This window comes from Apium graveolens, chromosome 4, assembly GCF_009905375.1.
Source record: "Apium graveolens cultivar Ventura chromosome 4, ASM990537v1, whole genome shotgun sequence".
Lineage (NCBI taxonomy): Eukaryota > Viridiplantae > Streptophyta > Magnoliopsida > Apiales > Apiaceae > Apium > Apium graveolens.
Window position 1 is genome coordinate 281,879,385 of NC_133650.1, and position 18,153 is coordinate 281,897,537.

At 35.0% G+C, this 18,153-nt stretch overlaps 1 pseudogene; it reads right to left on the reverse strand.

Moving 5' to 3' along the window:
• The window catches only part of LOC141719727 (UDP-arabinose 4-epimerase 1-like), a 60,845-nt pseudogene extending 45,764 nt beyond the window's left edge, over positions 1-15,081 (reverse strand).
• Positions 15,082-18,153: the final 3,072 nt, after the last annotated feature.

Genomic DNA, 18,153 nt, shown 5'->3' on the forward strand with positions numbered 1-18,153 from the left:
AAAAAGAAGAAGCCTCCCTGGATGCTAGCCTTCAATTAATTTTAGTAGATTCCCTTGATCCCTTGATGAATAGACATATGATGAACTGTAAAGATTCCAAACACATTTGGGAAACTATTGAGGTTATTAATGAAGGCACAGAGGAAGTTAGGGAGAACAAGTTAGAAATCCTAACCTTTGAGTATGAATACTTTAAATCCAATCCAGGAGAAGGAATCACTGAAGTGTTTGAGAGGTACAATGCATTGATCAACAACCTGAACATTAATGGTAAATACTATTCCATGAGGGAGGTCAACAAAAGTTCCTTTTAACACTGCCAACTCATCTCGAACATAGAATCACTTCCATAAGAGAAGCAAGAGATCTGAGTGAGATTTCTTTGGAAAAGCTCTATGGTGTGTTAAAGACTTATGAGTTGGAGCAGATTCAACAGAAGGAAGTTTACGGGAAAGGAAGAGTGGTCAGCACGTCTACTGCTCTAGTAGCTGAAGATCAACAACAAAAACCACAACAACAACAACAATCTCAACAGTCAGAAATAATGGTACAGTCTTCCAAGGTTGAAGAAATGTGATAGTAGCAGAATTTGATCCTCCTACTACAAATGAATCAGGAGATGATTTTTATTCCTTGGAAGAACTGGAGCAATTGGAGGATGAGTCAATGGCCCTGATTGTCAAGAGATTCTCAAATGTCAGATTCAAAAGGAATCCCAAGTTCAAGTACAAGTCCAACTACAACAGATTCCAGAAAGGTGGATCTTCATCCTCTAACACCAGCAGTGGTAGGTACAAAACAGGGATGGTTGATCGAAGCACCATTCGATGCTTCAACTGCAATGAGTTGGGACACTTTGCCACAGAATGCGGGAAGCCAAAACAATTTAGGAAGAACTCTTATGATTCTAATCAGATGAGACCTCATTTATTATTCAAGAAGAAATCCATGCTGAAGATCTTGCTAATGAGAAAGTTGTTTCCAATTCAAGTGTGCCAAAGGTTCCAGTCAAAGTTGTGAAAGCAACTGAGATTAACTCAGACACACATGAGTTGGATAACAAAACTGCCATGTCTAACATGCATATCTTGCCTGTTGTTAATCTCTCTCATAAAGCATGTGGTGTCTCTAATTGTATGTCTTGTGCTTTTAATCTGATGTATGCTTATTTTAATGGTAATCATGTTTCTAATGATAAGACTACTCCTCGTCAGCATGTGAATAATAGGAAGCATGATAGGTCTAAGACTGCTAGTCCTCCTAAAGCTAGAAATGAGACATTTGTGCCTAAGCCTAAACAGAAATTTGTCAAGGCTGTTCACAAGGTCAAATGTCCAGTCATTGAGAAAGTTGAGAACATTAAAATTAAGAATGTTGTTTTGCCTGATAAAGGCCAATTTTACAAGTATGCCGGACCCAATCAAGCTTGGGTTCCGAAGAAGGTCTAATCCATTTGTATTGCAGGGCATTAAACAGGTACAACCGGTAGTGTGGATTCTTGACAGCGGATCGTCAAGACATATGACCGGAGATAGAGCCCTGCTATCAAATGTGGTTGAGAAAGCTGGCCTAGTGTTTACCTTTGGAGATAACAGCAAAGGTTTAATTGAGGGATATGGCTGTTTGCTAGATGGAAATGTTATCATTGAAAATGTGTATGTTGTGCAAGGACTTGAACACAATCTGCTTAGCATTAGTCAGTTCTGTGACAACGGCTACATTGTTTTATTTGACAAGCTGAAGTGTCAGATTCTGCACAAGAAAAGTGAAAAACCCTCCTTGATGGGAATCCGGAAAGGAAATCTATTCGTAGCTGACATGAACTCTGGAAGCAATCCTGAAGTCAATTGTTTCTATGCAAAGGCATCGACAAATGAGAGTTGGCTATGACACAAGAGACTTTCTCATCTCAATTTCAAAACAATGAATTCTCTTGTCAAAAGAGAATTGGTCTGAGGTCTGCCTTAGCTGGAATTCTCCCCAGAAGGACTATGTGAGGCTTTCCAGAAAGGAAAGTCAAAGAAAGCAAGTCACAAAGGCACTGACACATCCTCCATAACTGGTGTTCTGCAATTATTACACATGGATTTATTTGGACCAGTTAATGTCCTTTCGATGTCAAAGAAGTGTTACTGTCTTGTGATAGTTGATGATTATTCCAAGTATACGTGGGTTTTATTCCTTCACTCTAAGGATGAAACACCACAAGTTGTGATTGATCATATCAAGTTGATCGAGTTAGATTCTAATGTCCCTGTTAGAGCAATAAGGTCAGATAATGGAACAGAATTCAAGAATTCACTTCTCAATGGATTCTGTACAGACAAAGGGATTACCAGACAATTTTTAGCTCCTAGAACCCCTCAGCAAAATGGAGTGGTAGAAAGGAAGAATCGTACATTGATTGAAGCTGCAAGAACGATGTTAAGTGAATCAGGTCTTCCAATGTACTTTTGGGCTGAAGCTGTCAATACTGCATGTTATACTCAGAATCGAACTCTAATCAACAAAGACTTCATGAAAACTCCTTATGAGATTTTGAATGAACAGAAACCTTCTATCAAATACTTTCATGTATTTGGTGCTAGATGCTTCGTGCTCAAGGATGGAGATGATCGTCGTGGTAAATTCGAGGCAAAGGCATATGAGGGTATTTTTGTTGGATATGGAAGAAGATCATACAGAGTGTATATCATTGATCAACACAAAGTAACTGAAAGTGTCAATGTTACATTTGATGACACTAAACTCCCTAGTATCCAAACTGAAGATCCTTCTGAGAAACTGAAGTTTGATGATATGTCAGATTCAGAATCAGAACATGGTCAAGAACCTGAGGTTGTTGCTGGTGAAGAACCTGTTAATCATGATGATACTCAAGGTAATGGTGATGGAAACTTTGGCAACAATGGAGATACCACTGCTACTGATGGAGAATCTTCAAGTCAACATGACAACAACTCAGGGGGAGATGCTGAAGGATCAACTAGTAGGACACAACATCCCAATGAATTTCAAGGCGAATCATCAAGATCAAATCTTCCAAGACAGACTGTCTGGAATAAAGCTCATCCTTTTGAGTTGATTATTGGTGATCCAGATGTTGGAGTCAGAACTAGACGTGCTACTCAAAATGACTGTCTGTTCTCAGGATTTCTTTCTGAGATGGAACCTAAGAAGATTGAGGAAGCACTGACTGATCCAGATTGGGTGATTGCTATGCAAGATGAACTCAATCAGTTTGAAAGTCAACAAGTCTGGAAACTGGTACCTAGACCTACACACAAGAGAGCTGTTGGTACTCGGTGGGTATTCAGGAATAAACTAGATGAAGATGGTGTGGTTATAAGAAACAAAGCAAGACTGGTAGCTAAAGGGTATTCACAAGCTGAAGGCATTGATTATGATGAAACCTATGCTCCAGTGGCTAGACTAGAGGCCATCAGGATATTTTTGGCATTTACAGCATTCTCTAACTTTAAAGTTTATCAAATGGATGTCAAGAGTGCCTTTCTGAATGGAAAGCTGGATGAAGAGGTATATGTAGAGCAACCTCCTGGTTTTGAAGATCCAGATCATTTGGATTCTGTCTACTTTCTTTTCAAGGCTATCTATGGACTCAAACAGTCTCCGAGAAAATGGTATGACACTCTATCTGAATTTCTTATTGAAAATAGCTTTATTAGAGGTGTCATAGACAAAACTCTCTTTTCTAAAAAGCATAAGAATGATACAATATTAGTCCAAGTCTATGTGGATGATATAATATTTGGGTCTACTAATGATAATCTCTGTAAGAGATTTGCTAAGTTAATGCACAACAAATTTGAAATGAGCATGATGGGAGAGCTGAAGTTCTTTCTTGGATTACAAGTAAATCAAAGGTTAGATGGAACTTTTATTTGTCAATCCAAGTATCTCAAGGAACTCCTCAAAAAGTACAATCTAGAGGATTCTGCATCAGCAAGGACTCCGTCAACTACAGCTGTCAAGCTTGGACCATGTGAAAACTCCATTAAGGTAGATGTCACAAGCTACAGAGGTAGCAGACTAGTCTCATGGTACAGCAAGAAACAACAAACAGTTTCAAATTCAACGGCCGAAGCTGAATATATTGCGGCTGGAAGCTGCTGTGCTCAGATCTTGTGGATTAGGAACCAGCTATGAGACTATGGCTCTGTATTGAACAAAATTCCTATTTTATGTGACAATACAAGTGCAATAGCCATCACCAACAACCCTGTGCAGCACTCGAGGACAAAGCACATCGACATCAGGTATCATTTTATTAGAGAGCACGTCATGAATGATACTATTGAACTATTTTTTGTTCCAACAGAAGAACAAATAGTAGATATTTTCACTAAACCTCTTGATGAATCCACATTTACCAAATTAGTTGGTAAATTGGGTACGTTGAATAGCTTTAGTGATTAAACTTGTGAATATCTGAAATCTGTTCTTGAGTGAATTTACAAATGAATTTTTCATAAATGAAAAATTCACTTGCAAATTTATTTTATCATTTTCCAAAATTTCCTGCTTATTTTGATGTAATTTTTATTATCTTATCTTATTTATTTACTCAACTTGTTAATTTTAATGTCTCAGAATATTTTATTTTCTCTAAAAATATTTTTCTATGAATTTTATTTGTTAAAATTCAAAAGAAATCTATTTTTGGACTGAAAATATTATTATCTCTGAAATATTTTAATTATTTTAATTATGTAAATATTTTCTGCCATATTCATTTTAATTTTCTGTAATTGTAATATTTTCTATATTCTGTATTTTTATGTGTGTTTTTAACAGTTTTTATGTTAATTATTCAGTATATTTAAATACTCAATTTATTTTATAACTAGAATGACAATCGGCAAGACAATTGAAATTGTCTTGCAGAAAGTCATTCTAGTACTAATACTGTTTATTTTTAAATCAGTTTAATTTTATAACTGGCAAGATAATTGGTATGACTATTGATTGTCATGCCAGTAATAAAATTAATATAAGATATATTATGTTTTATTTTGTACTGGTATGACAATCGGTATGACTATCAGATTGTCATACCAGTTATATATTATTATTTGTTTTATTTGTTTGTTTTGTTTTTTTGTTTTCTCAAAATTGCCTTGTATGACTATCGGTATGACAATCGGTAAGACTATCCCGAATTGTCATACCAGTTGTCCTACTTAACATTTTTTTTGTTTGTTTCTTTTACTTTTTATCAGTTCATTTCCTTCTTTTCAAAATCCAACAGTTATCTCTCTCTCTCTCTCTCTCTCTCTCTCTCTCTCTCTCTCTCTCTCTCTCTCTCTCTCTCTCTTCGACCAAACAACAATTCCATCGCCATTGTCTTCCTTGCTTGAGTTTTTACTCAGCAAACTAAAACATCACTCCTGATATATACATACACGTATATACATACAGGAGTGCTACCAAATTTTTTTTAAATCTTTTGCACTTCGTTTTGTTCCCCTCAAAATCGTTTTGTGTTTGTTTGATTTTGGGTATTTTTATTTTAATTTCTGTTTCGTGTCTTGTGGTTTTTCAAATATGCTTTTGTGAGTTAAGAATTTTAACGAGATACATTTCTTTCTAAATTTTTCAATTATAATTGATTTAATTTGAATTATTAAATTAATTTAATTAATTCAAATTTTCTTAATATTATTCTTAAAATTCTGAAAGTGTGTGTCTTATTATTATTATTTTTAAAATGGCTCAAAATTTTCAAATTGTTTCGCATAATCTTGTTGGTTACTTTAATCCAGATAAATGTGATGTAGAAAAATTTAAGCCATGGATTAGATTTTTAAATGACCATTCGATTGTTAGCTCTGCTATTAAATCAAATGTGATTTTAAATGTTGATCTGCTCAGACTAATTTGCACAACCTCTACTGTGGCCGATGATTTTAAATCTTTTTTATTCACCGTGGCAAACATACAGTATGTGGTTGATGAAACAGTCGTCAATCGAGCTTTAAATCTTCCTATGGACAATTTCTGTAATTTGCCCTCTGAAAATGATATTTCAAACTTTTTCCATGCTATTCACTATCAGGGGGTAATTAATTTAACCAAGTTATCAAAATCCAATTTGGTGTCTGAATGGGACATTTTATTCGATACACTTTCTAAAGTGTTTGCCAACTACACTAAATCCAACTTTCACAACATCACTTCCACTCTGCAGTATATTGGTCTTGCGGTTGTTTTCAATCAAAGGATCAATTTTGGAAAACTACTTTTACCCATTCTCTTGAGACGTCTCACTACTGCTTTACGTGATCATTCTACAAATCGTAGGGTCTCGTGTTACTATGCTCGTTTTCTCATGCTCATAGCAGCTGCTCGTTTCTCATGCTCATAGACATATTCTCTCACTTGAGCATAAAGCCCTTTTTGCTAACTCCGCAGTAACCGAACCCCCTCCTGTAAGCAAAAAGATTTACACCCGCCAAGACACAACTTTCAAATTCATGCAAGTTCCAGTACTTGTATCTGCTTTCATGGCCACTTATATTCCCTTACCTATCTTCAATCTTCCCGGTCATGAACAACAAGCTCAACCTCCAGTGGTTCAAACCACCCAGGCTCAAGAATCAGATGCTCTTCCTCTACAGGTAATAGTTCCTCCAACTCAACCTATTCCTACTTCTGTTAGAAGACCCCCAGTGGTTGATAGGACTGACCATGAAGTTGTAGAACCACAGCTTCAATCCCAGGTCACAGAGCCAAACACAGAGTCACAACCTATCTCAACCTCTCCCCCACTGTCTAAAATGTTGCCTAGAAGGTTAATAGGAAGTAGTTTGTTGGTGGATGTGAATGAACCCTCAGCTCTGCCTCCTCCGAAGAAAAGAAGAACATTTACTGAGGCATCTGAAAGCCCATCCTTGTCCTCCCAACAGGACATGGACTTTGAAATGGCCACTGAACAGTTACTAGAAACATCCTCTCAACAGGATAAATCTATTGAAATTCACCATAGGGCCATGGCATCCTGTACTGAGTCAAGCACAATTCCATTACTCACAATGGAAGCATACAGACCAGTAGATGATACTCAGGACACGGAGCGAGGAGTGCACATAGAGTCAGTTACAGTGCCTTCCATAGTTACGGCAGAAGAGCAGTCACATGCTTCTGAGGGAAAATATGACTCTCAGCCACCTTTAATAGAGTCATTTTCTCCCCTCCCAGATCCAACACCTCTGGCTCCCTCACGGGATTCTCCACTCACAGATTTATCTGGAGAAAGTAGAGGGCAACTCGGTCAATCTATCCCTGAAGCAATTCAGACATCTATTTCACATGAAATGATAGGTTTGACTGAGGATCGGGACTCGCGAATTCCCATTGCACCACTACTGACCTCTCTTGAAGAGGCTAGGGTGATTTTAAATGCAGGTACAAAAGATCAGCCTCAGGAAGACTCCTCACGAGCAATTATATTGAGAGATACACATGCACGTGAGATGAGTGAATTAAACAGGAGAGATATTCAGATGAGCACACACACAGACACAAACACTGAAAATCTGTTAGCTCAAATTGCTGATCTCAAGGAACAAATTGCAAAAAGTCAGGCTGAAGCTAAATCATTCAAAGCACAAGTGGTTGAACGGTCTTCTTCTTCCACCTCTGTCAATAATCAGCTGGCTCTTATCAGGACTGAAATATCAGATTTAAAGACATCTGTTGTACCAAAGCTTAATTCAATCCAGGAATCTCCAACGTTATCAGCTGACGACATTTCAAACTTCTGCTCTCTACATACAAGAATGACTTCTCTTGAAGACTTGGTTGAAATGAATCATTCACTAGATTCTTCCAGATTTCTGAAGATAGGGACGGACATGGAACATCTGAATGAGGGGATGAAGCACCTGTACTACATGATCAAAAATTCTCACTGCCCTAATGAAGAACAAAGGACTTTCTTTGAAGGGCCGTCTGGTGGAGGCTCAGGCTCGGAAGGTGATGGAGGTCATGGAGGATCTATGGGAAAGTCTGTAGAGGATTCCTCAACTAAGGGGGAGAAGAAAGGGAGAAGTGATAAGGGAAAAGAAAAAGAGTTGTCTGCTGGAGGCACAGGGAAGCCTGATGATATCTACTATAGTGGAGAACATGATGACTTTGATATTTGTGATGTTCCCACTGAACCAGTCTTGGAAGATAAAGATGGTTTCTTTGAAGCTGAGGAGGAAAGTGATTTTGGAGAATAGGAAGAGGAAGCTCCAGTGGATCCTCTGTTTGAGAAAGAGTTTCAGCAGCAGCAGTCATAGATGAAAAGAAAAGAAGCTGAACTCAAAAAGGTCTCCCAGATCATTGACATGAGGAAAGACATACAAAGAACAGAAACTCTTCGAAAGCAACGTCTTCATGACATTAAACCTCAAGAAAGGAGAAGAGATGTTAGACTGAAGATTGGTGAAAAATGGGATGAAGCTAGGAGAGTACTTGATATGCCTCAGCTGAGCACAAACAATGATAGACAGTTTCTACATCTTCTGGACAAGCTGGAGATCTCTAATCCAAATAATGACATGTACATGAATGCTATAAAGACTGAAGTCTCAAGGATCACAACTGCCTTTGACAGATCCCTAAATGAGATGAGCATATTTGTATATTGTCAGAGCGAAGGATCTTTCAAGGTGTCACTTCATCTGTTTGAGAATCGTTCTTTGTCAGAGATTTGGGTTCTTCTCAACAAAGTCAAAAGAAGCTCAAAATTGAATGAAGTTCTTCGAGAAAGACTCAAAGAGTTTGCCAGCAGGGCTAGTCCTCAAGTGGTCAACAATCCTCATCAGGTAAGATTCTTTAAGTCTGACTGTCTTCAAATCTGCCAGCTCGATTCATAATCTCTTAAAGACTACTCAGCTAAACATCTGGTCTGGATGGAACATCACTTAAGAACTGCTGGATATTCATCCATGTTGAAAACTCAAGCAGCTGATCTGATTCAAGCTTATTGTGAAAAGAATATTAAAAGGTACAATCAACTCAAGAATAAGCTAAAGACAGTTGGAGTTCAACCAGTTAGACCAGACAACTTCACTTCAGAAAAGGATCATGTGTTTGACAAGGAGCTGCTTTAAGATTTAGAAGAAGGTGAAGTCAGAAGAGAGGACAACTGAATTCAATTAGCTCAAAACTCAATGTAATATGATTAGAGCTTTATGAATCAAGATAGACTAATGTAGTTATATGTTCAGGCTAGAGGAACATCTATCTTGTATTCACTTGTAAATTTCTTTTGGAATCTGGAAAATGTTAAATATAATCCAGAACTTTTCTGCTATTTACTTTGCATTACTGTTTATATCTTTTTCTTATTTGTTAGTTGAGTTATACTCTAGGTATTTGTTGTTATTGTCTAACAAGCAAATAAGGGGAGATTGAAAGGCATATGTAATAGCCTATTTGTTTATTCGAGGATTTAACTCAACTCAAATAAGAATGTAATAAGTAAATAGTGGATCTATCGTCAGAGAGATCTCACATAGTAACATATGTCAAAGGATTAAGTAACATTGTTCATCTATAGACTTGATGCCTTAATTCACTGGAAGAAGCTCAAGAAATTGATCAAGCCTCAGTGATATAAATCAAGATTGTGGATTTAATCAAGTGACAGAGATCTCGTCAGGGTATCAATTAATTACAAGGATTTAGTCTGAAGAAAATCAAGAGTATCAAGGTCAAGGCATGAAGAAACGTCACGGAAGTTAGTCACTCATGAACCAGACAGTGCATCGAGTGTCAACATTGAAGTGGTGGAATTGATTCGTAATTGACAGTGTTTTTCAGAAGATTTTCAGAGGAATGGTTGCTGCTCAAGATTGGTATTGATTCTCTATTAATTAATTAAGCCATATAATTTAATTAAGAAAATAAATTAAATCTGCAAAGATTAATTTATTGATTAATTAATTCAGAATTATTATTTGATTAATATCTGTTTTAATCCAGCAAGACTATCTTTTATATTAGGAAGACAATCGGTATGACAATCAGTAGTCATATCGAATGTCATGCTAGTTTATTTAGATTGTCTTGCCGAAAGTTCTACCAGTTCAAATGGATTGTCATGCCAGTTCATTTGATAGTCTTGCAGAAAGTCTTGCTGATTCAATTGGATTGTTTTGATTACTTAAATAACAGAAAGCAGATCATTTTTCAACAAGAACACTGCATTGAATATTCAACAGAAAAACACATAACAAGGAAACCTGCAGAGAAATTATTGCAAACTACACAGATCATTTATTTCTAGTATTTATTGTTAAATCCAATCCACTAGAAATACTTTTCTTGTTCTTGTGTAACTATCTAGCGGATCGAAATCCCTAGAACTTAATCTCAAATCGCTTTTAGCATTTGATCTTTTTATTGCAAAAATAGAAAAAGTTCATGTCGAATTTATTCTAGATTTGTAATAATAGATTTGAGATTAATTCCTTGTAAACGATACCGTTGTTGTAACACCTTTCAAGTTTAATAATAGTTTTATTTAACTTGAATTTTGTTTCACCTTTTTATTTCGCATTTTATTCGATTAAACGGTATTATTTGTATTCAACCCCCCTTCTACAAATATATTGGGACCTAACATCGGTGCAGAATTCTACCGATTCCTCACCAAGATAACTTTCGGTGATACAACCTTCCAGATGATAACAGTTTCTAACATAACTCTTCATCACTTTATTAAACCGTTCAAACGCATACATCCACCTATAGCACACTGGTCCACACAAACGCAATTCCCAAACCAAGTGGACTGTGAGATGTATCATACCATCAAAAAATGAGGCATAATTTTTTTTTCAAGCTCACACAAGGTCAATATCACATCTGACTACAGTTTATCTAGTTTCGAAAGATCGACTACTTTGCTGCACAAGGAGTTGAAAAAGAAACACAATCGTATTAATGTATCCCTAACATGTTTCAGAAGAACGGATCAAATTGCAACCGGGAGAAACTGTTGGATAAAGATGTGGCAGTCATGGGACTTCAGCCCATAAATCTTTAAATCAGCCATGGACACACATTTTTTAATGTTCTATGCATGTCCATACAGAAGTTTCACATTCAAGAATGACGACAACATTGTTCTTTTTTCAGCCTTCGATAAAGTAAAAGCAGAAGGAGGCTAGTAGGTTTTCTTTTCTCCTACTCGTGGAGCTAAATTAGTCCTAACACCCACGTCAAGCATATCAAGACGAGATGCCTCGCTATCTTTTCACTTGTGCCGCATATTTAACAATGTCCCCATCAGATTATCACGCACATTCTTCTCGATGTGATAACATCGAGACAGTGAAGAACGTGGTGAAACTTCCAATTAACTGGAAAAAATAGACTTTTTCTTCCACGGACAATCAACCTTTTTGGACTTCTTTATTTCCTTTCCATAAGAAAATTTAATCCGTTCCTGTTGTGCTAACACTTCTTCACCCAAAAGGGGTGGACGTTGTCGTTGAAGCTCTAGTTCTCCGTTAAAAGCCAACTTTTGTCTCCTATAGGGGTGATGGTCAGCCAAATAGCGACGATGCTCTTGATAACATATTTTTTTACTATGACTTAAATATCTAGCAACGGTGTCGTCACCACATATGGGACAGCTCTTGTAACCCTTATTAACACAATCAGACAGATTTATGATCCACATCAAAACCAGTTTTAAAGTAAAATAGGATTTACTACAAGCATCATAGACATTTGGTTCACCTTCTACCCAAAGCTTCTTCAAATCATCACTCAACGGCTTCAAGTATACGTCAATATCATTTCCCGGCTCGTGTGGACCAGGAATTAATATTGATAACATTATAAACTTCCTCTTCATGCATAACCATGGAGGAAGATTATAAGCTATCAATACTACCGGCCAACAGCTGTACCTATTGCTTAGGCCATTATTAAACGAGTTTATACCGTTTGCTCCAAAAGCTAATCGAAGGTTTCTTGGATCATTAGAAAACGAAGGCCACCGATAATCAATATTCCTCCATGAAGGAGAGTCAGCCGGATGCTGCATCTGACCATCATTTGATCGCTGTTTTTTGAATGCCAAATCAGCTGTTCAGCTGTATTAGGAGATTTAAACATTCTTTTAAACCTAGGAATGATAGGAAAATACCACATAACCTTGGCTGGACTATTTACCCTAAGTTTACCATCTTTTGCAACCTTCTAGCGATATAAACGAAATTTAGGACACTTAGATGCATTAAGATTTATACCCCTGTAGAGTATACAATTATTTGGACAAACATGAAATTTAATGTACTCGAGGCCCAAGTTTCTTTGCCTCATACGCATTAACCGGTAACACATGATCTTGAGGAAGAAAAGCACCAATAAAAGTGAGAAGATCAGTGAAGGCGCTATCGCTAATACCAAACCTAGATTTCCAATTATGTATCTTTAACATTGACTCTAACTTCGTACATTCACTACCCTTATAAAAAGGTTGGTCTGCATCAGCTACAAACCTATTGAAGTCATACAAATCTTGATCATCTAAATTATAAGCAGCTTCACAAATGTCAACCGTTTCATATTGAGTATTTTGCTCCTTAGGTAGAATTGCACTACCGACAGATGACCTAACACTCTTAGAACTACTTTCTCCATGCCAAATCCAATCAGTATACCCCAAACTAAAACCTTTTTCATATAAATGACCCCGTATTACTCTTATGTTATATTTTCTAAAATTAACACAATGCCCACAAGGACAAGGGATATTCTTAAGATCCTTTGAGTTTTCTTCTGTAAATATTAAGAAACTTTTAACCCCTATCTCATATTCTAAAGAATCCATGTCTTTGAAAATCCACGACTTGTCCATATATTTTTAAGACAATCAGCAACCAAGCAACCTACCTGTTTGTCATTTCAAACATTAAGAAGTAACATATAGTTGTTTACTTATTTAGGATTATATTTAACATATCATTACAACTATTATACAATACTCATAGCGTACGCATCACCGAATGCTTGTAATACGAATGCTTGTAACACGCATAATTAAACATATAAATTAATTATGCATTACAACTACACATGTTTACACATATACAATTCCACAACTAAACAGGATTGATAGCAAATATATAAATTAATTATGCATTACAATTACACATGTTTACACGCATAATTACAACTACACATGTTTACACATATACATTAAATGATTAAAATTTTAATAGATGAGTTTGCATATATATATATTAAATGTTTTGTTTAATATATACACATGTTTACACGATTAAATATTTTCTACAATTATACTTCAAAAACAAAAAAAGTTCCTAAATTAAACAAGAACAGAGAGGAATAAACAGAGAGACAGAAGCAAACCCAACTTATATATACATATGCATCTATTAAAGTAGCAAAACATACACATGCATGTAAAACTTTAGTGAAATGTTACCTAATCGAGCAAACCCAACTTTAAGATTAACAAAGCTCTAGAGACCGACCTATAAACAAACTCGATTAAAATCAAAACATAAAATTTGAAAATAAATTCGAAAGAAACGTACTTTTCTCATACTAATCGAGTAGTCCATACTTCTTTCAAGGCTCTTTAGCACCAATCGAGCTCGATTTATAAATTAATTGAGTTTAATTCATATAAATAGTTTTGTACAAAATAAAGGTTTTAGGTTAAAGAGAGTGATTGAGAAGAGAGACAGTGAGAGATGAGAGAGAAGAGAGAAGAGAGACAAGACAATGAGAGAGAAGAGAGAAAAGAGAATGAGAGAGAAAGAGAGAGATAATAGAGAGAGAATGAGAGGGGGAGGAAACAGTTTTGGTTAATGGGGGGAAACTGAAAATAAAATTTTTGGTTAAGGGGGGAATTTTTTGGTGTATTAACGGGGGAAAGAAAGAAGAGGGCCTTTTTTTTAAAAAACGATTATAGACATCGGTTGGTTAAGCTACTGATGTCTTACAACACCTTTAACATCGGTTGTGAAGCGACCGATGTTAAAACTGCTTTTAATATCGGTGACATTTCTAACTGATGTTAAAGGGGTGATATCGTAGGCACTATTTCTAGTAGTGTGGTGATATCAAAATTAATGCGCGCTAGTGCAACATTAAGTAGTAGTGAAAACTAATTGCATATTTAGTATATATTGGAAACTGGTGAGTGGTGACGATGTCTGTATGTCGAGTTTCAGTTAAGTTCAGAGCTAACCTTTTCCTGTGCCAAAATTGTAAATACCAACTTTCCCAGGCACAACACGCGCAAGAGTCTTTACATGTACGTCGACCAGATCAGTGATGTCTATGTAGTCTCTCACACAAGTGCCATCAACTGTCTTATAGTCTATTCCTCTAATCTGCACTCATGTAAAAAAATGATGATATTTTAAATTGTAATTAGTGAAGAAACATAACAGTCAGTATAAAAAGTTACTTTCATTCTTGGCACTTCAGAATTAAAACACTGTTTATGAATTCATTAGAGAAACTATAACTTCAAAAATTCCAAAAATATCTAGTCAAATTTTTTTTATTGATTTTGTTGAATAATTACATCTTTATAGTGATAGAGAAACACAAGTTGGTTTCGCTACACACAAACTATGAAATATAGTTCTTAACTTACTTAATAAAATTTTTCTTAATTCAGATAATAAAGGCATATCTTTAAACAAGGAATGATAACTTGAGCTGCATCAAAACAAGCTCCTGATATGCGTCCCTGTTCACGAAGTTCCGGACGGGGAGCTTCTTCAAGGCTTCCCTCGGGGCGTGAGCCGGTCACATTAAATTATCTGATATTTACTATGTCTTTAGTGTGCTATCTATAACTACTGCAGCATTTTGTACATTTGTCAACACATACATGTAGCAAAATTAGATTCAGAAAACATTATTATCAGCAAATTATAAACCAACTCAAATGCATATCTAATATATACTTAATTTGCAGTGCTTTAATAATGGAATAAGAAAAGTAAGAAACCTTTTTCGCGATTCACACCTAAATTACAAAAGAAAAACAATAGTCTTCTTGCAAACCTTCATAGTTAGTTTTCTCATCTTGTTTATGAGAATAAAAAGTAACGAAAAAAGGTTTCTAAATTGAATAAGTAGGATATACAAAATACATTTAACTAAAAATGAGATTATTGAGATAACAAATTGAGTAAGGAATAAGGTGTTGGAAAATGTGGCTAGTAGTCCCACATTGTCAAGTCAGTTTGAGCCATAATTTGAATGGACGAATGCTGCATGCGCGTAATGAGTGACATTTGGAATGTATTCTTCTTCGAGAGTGCTTTCCGAGGCACTTTAAATCACTCAAAATTGCTAAGAGATGAATGAGATATGATCATCCAAAGTTAGCCTCTTAGCAGTGTCATTAAATGGTAATGTGCTAATTGTTAAGTGTTATATCGATCCTTGTTAATTTTTGAAAATATTTACTTAAATGTATTATTTTCAAAAGTTATTTGATAGCCGATCTTATTGATATCGGTAAATTGAAATTGTTTTGTAATATCCGGGAAATATCGTACAATTATTTTTATTAATAAATAATCATTATGTGATTATTTTGTGAATTTTTGGTGAATTATCTGGTAATTGGAATTGATGTTTGGATGTTTATGTGGGATAAAATTTGAGTATTCTAATTTTTATTTGTCCAGAATAAAATATAGATAATTGTGATATTTTTCTGGTATTTTTTTGGGCAATTATATGAATTTACAATGAATTATGGATTTATAAATTATTTTCTGAGTAATTATAAAACTATTTTATAAAGCCGGGAATCGTCCAACTTCATCCGTTTTTGCATTTTAACAACCTGAAACTCTTCGAAAAACTCCTTCCTAACTTAATCTGGCAATTCCGGACATTTTCCGTGTTTTAACTTTTTGATCCGGATTATGGTTTGACCCGTGCGTATCCCGGCGCAAAAATTTTCGATACGACAATTATTTTGGTAAATCAATAAAACCCGTATTCTCGAGAGACGGGGATATTTTTTTTATATTATTTTCTCATAGGGTATTTTATAAGAAGTTCAGTTTTGATAATTATCCAAATCTGATATTAAATTATATCGTTTTTATTGTTACTTAGCGGCTAAGTAATCTATTTTCGGATCGTTTTGCAGTTACTTAGCGGCTAAGCAACAAATTTATCGATCCAATATGATCCAACGCGTACCAATATTCCATAAGTATAAATAGCTTTTTATTTAATAATAATTATTATTAAAAATCAGATTTTATTTTAATTTTATAGAAAATCAGAAAAATCCTCTTTTATGTGTTCTTAAGCTTGTGAAGATCAAACACTGATTTTGGAATGATCTGAGAAGCAAAACCTATCATGTTTGTAATCAAATCGAAGCTCTCAATCCATTCTACCTGATTTTATCATCAAAATCAACCGAAGATTGGTAATTTTTAAAATCAATTTTTAGGGTTTATATTCGAGAATTAGGGCTTTTTGTTTGGGTGATTGTTGGCTTGTTTGGATGCCATAAATATATTCCTTGAATCATTTGCAGTCGATTCATATGTTTATATGTTGTTTTGGTAACGATTTTGTTAAAACCGAATATGGGGGTTTGAACTTGAATTTTTAAGTTGATTTTCTGGCTTAATTGTTACTTGGTTGATGTTATAACTGATTAAATATGATTAGGCATAATCAGAGCTTTGTTTTGGCATATCGTTCATAGGATTTGGCTTAAAAACTAATTAAATCGATGTGTGGCCGGAATCGGAGCTCTACCGCCGGCGATAATGGAGTTTAGGGAAGGGTCTGTTCGTCGGAATCGTCGATTGAACCTCCGAATAGCGTTGTTGTTGGCATATCTATGTTCCTTCCTTGCCATAGAATGAAAACTAAGCTGAAATCGAATCGAATGACCAAGATTTGGCCAAGGTTGAAGCCAGTCGGAACTTTTTCCGATGGCCGGAATAGTTCACCGGATTCTGGGTGCTTCGCGACCCAGATCCGTTCTTCCCGACCCGTTTTGTCAATTGAAAACCTAGATTTGATTCAAATTCTCCCCAGTCCTGATTTCAAAAAGTGTTTTTGAAAATTCTATTTTACTTTTAATTATTTTATTTTATAAAATCCTAAATTCAGTTTTATTTATTTTGTAAATTGATTAATTGATTAGATTAATTAATTAATTTATTTTATAAATAAATCTGAATTATTTTTCTAAAATTCAAAATTAATTATTTCTTGAATTATATATTATTTGTTAATTATTTATTATTTTGATAATTAATCATATTATTTATAATAAATCATAATAAATTCATTTTAATTTAAAAAATTATGGAAAAATCATTTAAATTCTGATTTTTCCTAAATAATGATTTAAAAATTATTTTGAGTTTTTAAAATTTTATAAGGGTATTTGAAATTCAATTAATAATATTAATAATTGAATTATTCTTATTTTATTCATAATAAATAAACCGCTCGTCCGTTTAATACGAAACGAACGCGTATAAACTCAGAAAAATATTCCGCTTTCAATAAAAATACTTTCGAGACCCAAAACCTTTTGTTTTGAAAGGTCTCTTGTTTTGTAAATCGATTCTGAGTTACGTAGTGACTGAAAAATCATATATTTGACCCGATTTCAGTTTTAAACGTACCTAGTCGAACCTTTTAACAAACCGAGTTATGTGTTATATGAATTATGTTTACGTGGGTCATAAGTCTTGTATTGGCTGTTTTCTTTTTGTGTTGGCTATCGTATGGGTAGACAGTAGGGTTTTGACGCGCAGTTCGTCGAGTAATTATCGTTTAGACGATTAAAGTTGTATCTTTTAATTATAGATGCAGATCATTCGAGTTGATCAGGACAAGGCGTTGGATAAAGAATGCGATATAATGGTATTGGATATCTGGCTTCTAGCAATCGCAAAAGCAGCATGTCAATAAATTATTGAAAAGAAAGATGGTGATGCTATGGAATGTCAGAATGAGGGATTGTGTTATTGCGAGTGTGACAAAATGCTAAAAACCCAAAGGAAAGTATCCTTATCCTCACTTATTATTCAAGTGATATTTATTTGGAATCTTATTATGCAAGTATTGCTTTCTCTATTCTCAGTT